This window comes from Marmota marmota, unplaced genomic scaffold (assembly GCF_001458135.2).
Source record: "Marmota marmota marmota unplaced genomic scaffold, marMar, whole genome shotgun sequence".
Classification (NCBI taxonomy): domain Eukaryota; kingdom Metazoa; phylum Chordata; class Mammalia; order Rodentia; family Sciuridae; genus Marmota; species Marmota marmota.
In genome coordinates, this window is record NW_026000240.1 from 10,074,068 (window position 1) to 10,086,567 (window position 12,500).

Sequence of the window (12,500 nt, forward strand, 5' to 3'; positions counted from 1 at the left end):
GGGCAGGGTTGCTGGCCCCGTGTGGGGACAGAGAGGCAGGCTTATGTACATTAGAGTGAGCAAACGCGCGTCCCTGCTGGTGTCACAGTTCTGCACCAGCTGTGACTATGCACACCTCCTTCCCCTTTGCCCTGCCTCTGACCACAGGTAGTGATCTGTGACGTGACATTAACACGCTTTTTCTAATAACAGATCATTGTTGGCGTTCTATTGATCTATCTCTTCTTTTTTTAACGTCTTTGCTTTCTTTTCAATATGAATATAATCCCTTAATTGATTCCCTATAGTGGGGAAATCAAGGCTTTTACTTTAATGCCACAAAGAAACCCTTAACTTCAGTGCTTTAAGAGGCAACTTAATATTTAAAAGTGAAAAAGAAAAGTATTTACCGATAGCTGTACAGAATGAAAAATACCTGTATTTGGTGGTATTTATTTAGGATGAGTTTTAATAATAAACCTTATTTTCATTGATATTTAACAATTTTAAAGTAGGTCAGTACTCTAAAATGACAAAAGAACAGATATCCTCATATTCCAAATCTCATAGATTTTTTTTTTTTTTTCATGCTGCTTTTCTGAGTAGGGCATGAGGTTTCAGGGCCATATTGACAACCAACATTTTTTCCCATAAGATTTTACCTGTGCATAGAGGAAGGAGAGGAAGAGTCCATACATAAGGACTGAACTGAATAATGAGCTCTTGTGGTACCCATCTGGACCTCTGTAGTGTTGTAATAATAATGATTGATTTTTTCCCCCAAGTTCAGGGTTGCTTCTGCTTTTTAAGCAAAATGTGAGAATATGTGAAGATGCTATGCTTGTTTCTCTTACTTGAATACATTAAGAGAGGGGAGGCCTGGAGCTTGGCAGTTCTTTATACATGGATGGGACCTATTCAGAATACCTAATTCCAAGTCAGGTGACTGTCACCAAACTGACATCCACACGTAAATCCTCAGGCATATGTTATCCAGTAGAATCATATTCCCATAATGCCAAGGTCCAAAATGTAGCTAGGAAAACCCAAATGTTCCTTTGTCTTGTGGCAGCTGATAAGCACCCAGGCTTGCTAAGCCACTGGACAGGGCCCAGAAGCCAGGGGCTGGTCACTACCTGCTTTGGCATAGCCAGTGATCCCAACAAAAGCTACTAGTGCTGGGCAGCCAGAGTAGGACAGTGTCAGGCAGTAGCTGGCCAGTGTCCTGCTGTTCTGGCAACCCCGCCTCTAGAGAGACAGTACCATGCCTGTACCCAGATTGTTGTCCCCAAGGCCTGAACTGGGTAGTGGGGGCACATAAGCCAGGGGATGCTTATTTTTTTTAGAATTAAAATATATACAACAAAGTCCTTTATTTATATTTGGAAATATACAGGTTTTATTCCCTCCAGAACTCAAAGGATAAGGAAATGGAATGTTTTGATACTTTCATAGAACATTTAAGTGGGTAATTGGCTTCATATGTAAAAACAAAAAAGTGAAATTTTAATGCTTTTATTCTAATGTTTATAATGAGATTACAGTTTTTAAAAATGTAACTTTATTTTTCTTTTTTAAAAAAGTCAAGGCAGGGTCCCAGCTAGGGGTCTCATGTTCTGGGCTCTCTCTCTCTGGTTCCTGCAGAACTTTCACAGTTCCTCGGGGTGAGAAACCAAGCTGCTGGGAGAACGCAAACACTTTTTAGGAAGTTCAGTTTGAAGAGAATGCCTTTATTACTTTTGCAGTAATAGTTTTGTAATACTTTAGAAAGAATATGAAGTCCTTAGTCTACCTAGAAAGTAGGTGCTAGTTCTCAAAGTAAGGCGGTGGTCATTCCTGAGGGTGACCACCTGTCCAGCTCCCAGCCGTGGCCTCCTGGGCCCTGTGTCCTGTCCACACTGTCTGTGCTGGGGACCAGGAGCTGACTGCTCACCACCCATATGAAGGAATGTCGAGAATTGGGTTTGAATGGCTTGTTTCTTTTGTCCTAATAGATAAGGTTTCCCTTCCGCATTGGGCACATCCGTGTAGGAAAGAGAGCAGGACAGCTCTCTGCCAGGGGAGCAGCTGATGGGAAGGCCATCTCGGGGCGGGGGGTGGGGGTGGGGTGGGGCTCCATGCTGACGTTTCTGAGCAAGACATCCCTGTTTATTGTTCATTTCCATATGGAATAGAAGCTGAATCAGTTCATTATCAGAGTGTCCTCTGGGGTTAAGCAGTGTGCTGACCCCTGCTATCCCAGCCCCATTGTCTGATTTATTCTCCACAAAACACCTTGAGGTGATATATTATCACCTCACCCTAACAGATGAAGAAACCGAGGCCCAAGGTGGGGAGCAGGCCCCGGCCCCACTGCACACCTGGACTTCAGCCAGGGAGTGTGACTTCGGAGTCCATGCTCAAGGTCCTTGCCGTCAGTGTCCCCCGGGGTGGAGAGTGCCAGTCCTGCACCCGGTCCTTACCTCCTGTAGCCACCAAGAGCCTCTCCTGCACCTCCCAGCACAGCTCTGGGCTGCTGGCCCCACTTGCTGTTGGCCTGGGTCAGTTTAGTCTTTGTCCCCTCCTACTCTTGCCTCACCCTCTCCGAAACATGCATTGTGTCATCTCCTTGTCAGGGACTTAGGAAGAGTTAATGCACTGAGATGGAGTCTGCCCAGCAGCCCAGGGGGAGGATGTAGAAAACAGCCAGTAAATGGCTTTCCCAGGACACACGGCTGGCAAGTGATAAGAGTCCCAGTTCAGACTCAAGTCTGACTAGAAAACCAAGTAAAATGGAAACATACGCACACACACACACACGTGCACACAAACATGCATGCACATACACACGCACACACATGCACGCGCACACACACACACACACACACTTTTCCACAAACAGTAGGAACCATAGAGAAAGCCATGATGCTGAGTGTACCTCATCTTTGTAACAACTGGGTTTGGGGATCGGGCAGAACTAGCATCGTCAGCGTGGCCTGTCAATGTAGGAATAAAGCATTCTATATCATCTATAAAATGTTGTAAGTAGATGATATATTTAAAGAATTGAAAGCTATAGGAATCCATTTAGATTCATTTTTTTTCATACAGTGAAAAATATTTCTGGCACTGGAAACTCAATTTTGGTGCCAAAGGCTTGAGGAAAAAAGTATTTGTGAATAAGTCCCTGATATGTTGATATATATGCATCTTGCTGTGTGTGTTAAAGAGGTGATCAGTGCAGGGTTGTGAATCTGTGCTTTGTCAAGTTGTGCCTGTGGTACGTGGACACTTGAAGAGTGTGTGGATGATGTAGTCAGGTGGTGTCTGAAGGCTGACATACCTGTGGGGCCCATTTGGCGGAGCTTGTGAGGTTTGGTTTTTACTATAGATGTCGCTACTCTTTTGATGTTGATTTCTTAAATAATAAAGTAAGAGCATTTTTTCAGGTAACGTCTGTGCCATGCATAGAAGACATACCAAAAAGCTTTTGGTGTTGATTCAACTAGCACCACACAGCAAACCCTCAGGATCTTTCTGGAGCTAGGGTTGCCTCTTGGTGGATCGCACTGGGCATGGTGAGTCAGGTCCTCTTGGCGGATCGCACTGGGCATGGTGAGTCAGGTGCCCTTCAGAGCAAGGAGGGCAATGTAGTGCCCTGGTTCCAGTAGGTGACTGCAGTTGGCCTGGTGGGCTCTCCTGTGACGTGTCCTCCAGCTAGACATGTTAGTGCTCTTGGGTTCAAATCCTGGATAGTGTGCGCTGGCACCTGACGAAGGTTTAGAAAACTTGAGATGAGAGTAAAAATCAAACCAAATGTTTCTGTGAATGTTTGTGTCTTCTTATTTTGAAAAAGACCATATGTTGCAGATGTACTTCTGTGAGATGAAGATAGTGTGGAACTTTCCAGGGCATCTCAAGAACAAATTCTTAAATCAAGTGCTAAGTTATGTCACATTTAAAATTTGTGTTACAAATACCACACATTGATGTGAAGGTAGACAGAAGGTTGAGTTTGAAGAGAACAATGATGAGTAGCCCAGGTACTTCATTTTGTAGAAAGTGGGGCCACCTGTGCTTTTGTTATTTTCAAATGTGCCCCTGCGTGGGCCTCTCACTGTGGCTCTTGCTGTGCCCACGGACATGCGCACATCTGGGAGACACACAGGGGCTTTTGCAAGAACAGGACTTACCTGATGATAGCCCTATGGTTCTCCGTATTCTTGGCTTTCCTGGCATGTACCCGAGTTCTCGCTGGGCTGAGCATACTTTCCGGGCTCAGAAACATCGTCTTACCTACTGTTTTTGTTTTCCTATTCCTTATTTCCTAATGCCTGCTTTTTGTTAATTTTGGCACTCTGCTATGCAGATTTTAATTGGGCACTAATTTTGGGATACTGAAGCAGTATGTTTTAACTAATCCAAGGTGAACTCATGGTAACATCTTTTCCATGTGAAATAACTTAGGTACCTGAAATAACTTAGCTCTTTTCCTCCCAGCCCTCGTCCCGGATGCGTTCTTGACAGTTTAATATGTTTTCTTTCACTCTTTAAAAAGTACGAGAGGCAGTGGTACAAATAAAATCGTCTCCCTGAGGAGAATTTTGTCATTAGAAACAGAGGTGTCATGGCCAAGGGAGAAGACGCTCTGAGTGGTGTTTGGTGATCGCCATCACTCCTGATTTCCCCTGTGGAAACTGCTTTCAATGAAGGAGTTTTCAAAAGAATCTTGCAATTTAAAAAAAAATGACACATAGAATAAGGCAAAGAAATATTTAAAAATACTGGTTTTTATTTAGCTGGTCGACCATCTTGTCAAGCGGCCTGGGATGTGTGTGAAAGTCAAGGTCACCTCAGATGTCATTGGCTGAGTGGAATTGTGAGCATGCTGGCTTAGCTTTCTGGTTCAGAATGTCAGCCCTGCAGCCAGGTAGCCTGGGCTCCGACCCCAGCTCTTCCATTTACCCGTTGTCTTCCCTTGGGTAAGTTATTTGAGCTCTGTGTGCTCTAGATTTCTCACGTATGGTGGGTATAATGCCAGCTGTAGCATCATTTCCGGGGGTAAAAGAATAGATAAGCCACTCAGAACAAGTCCTGAGGTCCACGAAGTGTTGAAAAGCTGTTGTTCCTTTTTGCTTTTCTTTTTTTGTTCCCAGCAGATGTGGCTATTTAGCCCCTCGTTTTATGATGTAGGGCTGATGAGAACCAGCAGTTCTAGAGAAAGGTGAAACTGAAAGCATGGAGAAGTTTTTCTTAACCAAGAAGTCAAATGTGAGATGCCAAGTCCATGTGGTGGGGTGAGGGGCTCAGAGCTTAGGGATGGAGGGGGGAAGGGGCCTGGCCAAAGACAGAAGCAGAGGTACCCATCTGGGAACGGGGTCGGGGGGACCCTCAGTTGTGTCCACCCCAGATCAGCCCTGCATCTCCGTGGTTTAGTTGAATGTCCTACCAGGATCTACCTAAGGCTTCTATGCTTTGTGTTTCTTAAGGATTCTTGCCTTTTGGGTGAACAGGCCACTCTAGGGGTCTGAACGCATTCACTGTTTCCCTTCCATCTTGACTTTCTCCCTGCATCCCCATCACTACCGAGAAGAATGTGTGGGGGTTAACTCAGGAGTGTTTGTAATCCTAGGAACCAACTGAGGACCACCACTGGCCAGGCCCGGGACAACCACTTGGCCTCTTCCTGGGCTCATTCCAGAGTCAGTTTTCCTTGAGGCCTGTGTTGCTGTGTATCCTGGGGTTCAGCTTTGAAGTCTGCCCAGGCTATGTGAAGCTACCATTGTCTTCTCCATCAAAAGTGAGGGCTGCCTGGGACCAAAGGACAGAGCTTCTCTAATTAAAAGCACAGAAATAACAGAGTTTTCATGATTCCTGACCTAGGTTGGAGAGCTGTCCTGTCCTGGTTACCTAGTGTGTCTACCCAGTACCCCCCAGCCCACCCCCGGCCGTGTGTGGAGCCTGCCATTGAGAGACAGCTCCTGCTTCCTTAGTGTGACTTTAACTTTGGAACTACACTGACATGTTTGTAAACAAACATTTCATAAACAGAACAGTACTAACTGCTATATTAAGATTGCTGCACAAACACAGATCTCTTTTAAAAAAGACATCTTAGAGGAGAATTTAATTTACTTTCATTCTAAAACCAAAATTATTTTTAAAAATATTTTTGCTAGGTTGAAAAGTAACATTAAAAAAACTTGATGATTTAAAAAGTACTAATTGATGCTTTATTTAAAAAAAATCTTTACTAAACTGAAATTCAGTTAATTTATCCTTTTAACTATTTTTATATTGGGATTTTCCATTTCAAAGATACTTTAAATTTAGGTTTGTGATTAAATTGTGAGACAGGGCCAGTTTCTGCCTGCAGCTCAAATAGGCTGACCCTTATGTCAGGTTAGTGCAGTTTGCACCCAAGGTTTTTAATGTATTTAGCCCTTCTGATGGAAGTCAGCAAAGAAGACTATAAGTCATGTAAGGGGACAGTAGACAAAGCCCTGCAAGTGGAGCCAGTCACTTGGTTTCCATAAGCTTCCCATCTGGGCACAATGTCACCTGTGTGTCCTGTGTCCTCTGAAGCATGCCTGCCATCTTGCCTCTCTGGGCTGGATGGGGCTAAAGAAGTTTTGCACCTGTTGTAACTCTTTATCTTGTGAATTCATTCATTTATCTGAAAAGCAGTAACAGGAAATACATGTTTGAAAGCATACCATGGAAAGCCAGCCTTTTCCTGAATTCTGCTTCTGAATCCCACAATTCTGTGTGGCTTTCACAAGCATTAAAACTGAAAGCATAATTATTTTTATAAATATAATTTGTAATGTGACGTTTAATCTACTTAGAAGAATACTGGAATGAGGAAAGAGTTCAAACCCTGCCTTCAAGCTAAGTCATAGATATTAAAAATGAAGATATTTAAAATTTAGTCCAAAATAGTTTCACATATATTTCCCAAGTGAGAAAGTGTATGTAATTGGAGGAAAAATAGAGAACAGAAAACAGTACCATCTGCTCCTCATGGAGAAAATATATTTTTAACAAACACTAGAGAGTGTAGAATGTACTATGTCAACAGAAAACATTTTTTTTCATCAAACACCTGGATAATTCTGTGTATATTTATTAAGAAATGAGTATGTGATAGTGAAAAATGAATGAGTGAACAAACACATGGATAAATTTTGTAGGTAGCACATTCTTCTCCCCCTTTTTTAGGAAACAGTAAATACTACAAGGAATTTATTGCAAGAACGTGGGTGAAATCCCCCATGTTCCATTGTGGTAATAGACTGTTGTTAGAGCAGGATCAGAATTTTTGGTTGAAAATGTTGAATTACCTACATTTACAGAGCTTTGGGGAATAAGGAGATGAGAAAGCACAAATCATCAACAGGGCAGTTAGTACTATTCCAAAAATAAGCGCTGATCCATGTGATCACATCCTAAACAAAATAAATAGAAGTGGGTTCAGAAATTACAGTGGTTTAGAAGGACTGGGTGTGTTTCCTGTCGCCATTTTCATTTAGTTTGATTGTCACTAAAGGAGGACCCAGCACTCAGTAGCTTTGAAGGTTTGGCTGCATGTGGCAGGAAGGCTTGGAGACCTGAGCAGGCACCCCCTGCAGCTGCAACCCTCTCCTCTCAGGTTTTCACCCACTTGCGAAGGCTGAGAACGAGGGTGAAGTGTCATCTCTGAAGAAGGGCTTGTTGGAAGTCAGGAAGTTCGGAGAGGACGGTAAACCTTACTCCCACCTGGGAGCAGGAGTGGTTGCAGAAATGAACAGAGGTGGGACTTGAGGGGGAGGAAGAGCCTTGGAGGAGAGGGAGAGGACATCCCCAAGAGTGCTGCTCTCAGCCTGCTCAGGGCCAGACCTGTTCTTGGGCTAGGTGGGTGTGTCCACGTGCCTGAGCAAGAGTTCTGCAGGGGTGACTGTGCACTTATTTCTAGCTATTGCGTTATCTGAGTGCCCGCTGCAGAGCTGGTTTTTGACTTGTGTTACCTACGCTGTCTTGTTCTGTAGTTCGAAAAAAGTACATGAGCAAATGCTGCAGGGCTAGGGAAGAATAGGGCTACTTTAGGTTAGGTGGAGAAGGGAGGGGAGGGGTACAGGGCAGGAGGACAGGAGAATGAATCAGACATTATTACCCTATGTGCATGTACAGCTACACGACCAGTGTGATTCTACATCATGTACAATGAGAAATTATACTCCATTATATATGATGTTACAAAGTACACTCTACTGTCATGTAGAACTAACTAAAACAAATTAAAATTTTTTTAAATAAAAAACTACATAAGCAACATCAAAGAAAAAAGGCAAACATCAGGGGCTTTATTTAGTGAACAGAACAGCGGGAAACTTGCCTCTGCATATTTTGTGAATGATAGCTGAATGTAACATTATGTTGAATGACGTACATTTATTGAATGTAGGTTGAATTATCATGTTAAAAAAGAAAACAAAAAGAGTGGAACATGGACTTCCTAATCAATAGCCTGTGATTTTGTCCACACTTTGGAGAGTTTTCACTCTTTATAAATCTGGGTGGAAATAACCGAACCTGAAAGGCTGGGTATCATTTTTGATAAACCTGTTCGTCATCTTAGTAATAGGAGATGAATTACTTGCTACTTTTCATTATAGTCTTTCATTTTGAACAACAAAATCACAGCCCACCCGTCAATGTGGCAGGAAAATTGAGATGATGTATGAAAGATGTTAGCACTTTTAAAAAGTGGGCAGAGTGAATGCTCTGTAATAGGCAGCTGTTTTACCAGCGTTTCTCATGTGTAGGTAGGAGAGTTAGTGGAAAACGGCCTCGAGATTCCTAGTTTGGACAATTAGGGATGCAGTGTTGCCCTCTGCCAGGATAGAAAGTGCTCTTTCTTTTAAGGGAGTATAAGCAGGAAAAATAAGGCTGTTTGGGTTCAGAGTCATTGAATTTACAGAAGAACATAGGAAGTCATTTGTCTAGGATGGATCATGCTGTTAAGAAGGTACCATCAGAAGAAGGGATCTAAGGACAAGTCCTTGTGCGTCTCTGTGTGATTCTTAGTGAGAAGAGAAATCAGAGTGACAGAGTCTGGGCAAGAGTAAGGATGGTGGGAATGGGAAAGATGCCTGATCAAGAAAGGGCAAGAGAAGGCATGGGGTGGGAGGGTGAGAGTGGCACAGCCGGACAGACTTGGGAGGAGGACGGCAGCCAGCAGTCTGGATTCCAGGAGGGTGAGTCCCCATGGGCTGGAAGTCCTGCAGGAGGACCCAGCAGGTTCAGAGAGCTCTCTAATGAAGTCCAGCAGAAAGGAGACGAGAAGGGGTGTTCTGGAGAGAGCAGCAGAAAGCGAGGACTGTTGCAGGGCTGGGGAATCAGCTTTTTCCTCAAAGGAAAGGTGCGGCCATCGGTGGAGAGGGGAGAGGGGGTCATTAAAGCAGGGATCCTGGCTGAAATGCCGCTTCAGAGGAACTGGGAAGGGGTCTGCAAAGTGGGCCTGAAAGCTTAGGATTGAAAGGAAGGTGGACTAGACACCTCCTGAGAGGCGGGTGAGGGAGGAGCTGTCCAGTGGGGTCCCTCATCCCAGTGCTCTGGGTGGTAGGCTGCCTTGTCCACATCCTCAGGTACTGCTCTTAAGTCCCGCAGTCTAACTTCTTTGCCAGCAGGACCTCCCTCTGTGACTGTGAGCGTTTGAGGGCACATCTTATTCACATAGGAGCCATCTAGGTGCTCCCTGCTGGTATGATGTAGGTATCTCAGTAACCGGCAAGGCTGATCCCACCAGCAATGGGTTCTGCAGCCCTGCCTAGCTATGGAAGTGAAAGCCGAAGTCAGCAACCTGGCTGGACTTCAAAAGCCATTCCTGAAACAAATCCATTCCTAACAAATGGGACAGGTTATTCTGTCAGACTTTAAAACCCCCGGGTTAAGAAAGTTTCAGGGGCTGGGGATGTGGCTCAAGCGGTAGCGCGCTCGCCTGGCATGCACGGGGTGCTGGGTTCGATCCTTAGCACCACATAAAAATAAAATAAAGATGTTGTGTCCACTGAAAACTGAAAAAAAAAATATTAAAAAATTCTCTCTCTCTTCTCTTTCTTTTTCTCTCTGTCTCTCTCTCAAAAAAAAAAGGAAGAAAGAAAAGAAAAAAGAAAGTTTCAATATAACAAAATGTAACTCAGAGCTCGGGACTGATTACTTCTGAAGCCAGGTGTATAATTTTTAGCCATAATTCATTGTAGACAGTGGAAACACTTGACTAAAACAAAAATACATATAATAAGACAAAAGTTTGCAAAACAAATAGCTGCTAACTGCTATTTATATCCATCAGATAAATTAGACTGTGACGTTAACTTTGATCTGATCCACCTCTGGTTGTTACAAATCCTTTAATTAGAAGAGTTGAATTAAATTTCTGATTTCTTTCATAGCAAAAATGACTCTCAGCAAAAATTAAAAACTAAAGATTGTCTTTTCCTTAATGTGTGTTACTGATTTTTTTTTCTATAAATTCATTTTGTTCAGTTTTATTAAAAGTGTAATTTCATGGGATGTATTTTTCCAATCTTGACACTTTTTTTAACCTGAAATACATACATAGTATAACAATTTTGGAGGCACATTTTTATGTATAGAATGGGAAGGATCATAAAGGAGGAGGCTTGAAAGAGCACTGGTGTTTAAATTCTGGCTTCAGGAACTAATAGCCATGGAGTCACATGGGAGGTTCTCTGAATGGAGGTGTCTCACCAATAGATCAGAGGTCCTCACCTGAGGTGAGTTTGGGGACATTTAAAGGAGTTGGCGCTATAAAACATGCCAGCAGGTTCTAGAGCATGCTGAACCCTCTTAGGTGTTCTTACTGTCTCCAGATTACGTTTTAGAGATCAGAAGGCCTCAGTGCATACCGCTGCTCCTAGTGTATGCTTGAGTTGCATTAATCCACTTTATCGTTCACATAAACGACTATTAGTCCTTTTTTTTGAAAAAAAAATACGTTTTATAGAAACTACGAACCACGTTCATTATTTTAGGCTCAGTATTATGTTTTAAGTGAAAATTATAACTGTTTTAATTCCTGAATGAGGTAAAGCTATAAAGTCTGTAATTATAGACACTAGGTTTTATTCTTTTTAAACACTTGGTTTTATTTCTCTTCAAAATAAGTAGAGAAGGAAAAAATAGCAGGGTGAGACAACTTCTTGCGATCTTTCCTGGTTTTTATTGTTGATTGTCTTTCTCATTTGACACACGGATTGTTACAAGTATGCAGTTGCACAGACACTTGCACAATTCCTCCTAGAAGCTTCCTGGAAAGCACAGGAGGTCCTTTATGGAGTTGTCTAATGAGGCGCTTCTCTTGGGCCCCCTTCCACCCTTCTTCAGTGCAGACTGGCCTCACTGGCCCCTGGACTTCCTCAAGCACAATTCTGCCCACCCCATCCATGCTCCGCCCACCCTGTCCGGTCACCTCACATAGCCTCTCCATCCTGGTTTCCTTGATTGTGCACTAGGCCAGGCACAGTTCCCTGGGGCCTCTCTCGCCCTCCTGCTCCCTGGCCTGGGGGATGCCCCGTGTCGGAGGCACTTACTCTCCCGTGTCCTGGAGGTGCAGCAGGCACTGTGGCTGGTAGCTGTCCCCATCGGTATTGGCTGAGACATTCTGTCAGTGCCCACTTGAGGTGCATGGGTGACCTCATTCATGAATAGCTGTGTGGTTTTTGAAAATCTTGTGGGTCTCATCCTTGTTTATTGGAGGGAACACAGATAAATAATGTCTAGATCTGTAGTCTGTTTTTAGTTAAGCTGAAATTGACTGTAGGATGTATAATGTACAAAAATCGAGAAATAACACTGTATATCGTCATTGTTAAGATTAAAGCATGGGCAGATTTAACTAGGTCTGTCAGAGGGGAAGTCTCCTCTTTCATGCTGGAGCGTCAGAGTTAGAAGGAGGCTCCCCGTCTCTGCCTTTGCCCACACAGGGCTTTCTTCTTTCTTCTGTAAGGTCAACGGTGCTCTCCTTCATCTGATCCACGTTTGCTCCTCCTTCCTGCAGACCCTGACCTGCAGAGCGGCCGAGACTGTCGCACAGAGGGGCTGGAGAAGGACACTGGCCCAGTCTCCTCTGCTCTAGTCGATCTTCGTTTGTGCTCAGGTTCCCTTGGCTAGTGCAGCAGAGGCTGGGTTCAAGTCCTGGAGGGTGCTCAGGCCGACTGGGCCTGGCCAGGCTGCACCTTGCCCACTTTGTGTGTCCTTTTCACTTTCTTTTTAGAACATGAGTGGTGAGGTGGCTACAGTGAAGTAGAAGCCCTGTGTGAATCCAAGAGAAACCCACTTAACTCCACAACCGTCCCTGGAGTTCCTGTCCTATTCAGGCATATTGATTGTTAAAGAGTGTATCTCAGGAGATTCTAACATTGGGGAGGAGGTTCTGGTCTAGTTTGAGAATCTGTGAGATGTTACAACACAGTGCACACCAGCGTATAACCACAAGTCTGGCCTACAAATACAGGTGTGGACAGACTCTGTGGCCCACC

The 12,500-nt window shown here is 43.9% G+C and overlaps 1 protein-coding gene across 31 annotated transcripts in view; it reads left to right on the forward strand.

Annotated features, from left to right (window-relative positions):
• Mbnl1 (muscleblind like splicing regulator 1) overlaps positions 1 to 12,500 on the forward strand; it is a 184,446-nt gene that overhangs the window by 87,703 nt on the left and 84,243 nt on the right. Inside the window, exon 1 of one of the 31 annotated variants that reach the window (XM_048794009.1) lies at positions 6,492 to 7,750. The exons of the other annotated variants lie outside the window; for them this stretch is intronic. The gene's annotated coding sequence lies outside the window, so the exon portion shown is untranslated. Of the gene's footprint in view, positions 1 to 6,491; positions 7,751 to 12,500 lie in introns of those variants that run through there. 31 annotated transcript variants of the gene reach the window in all.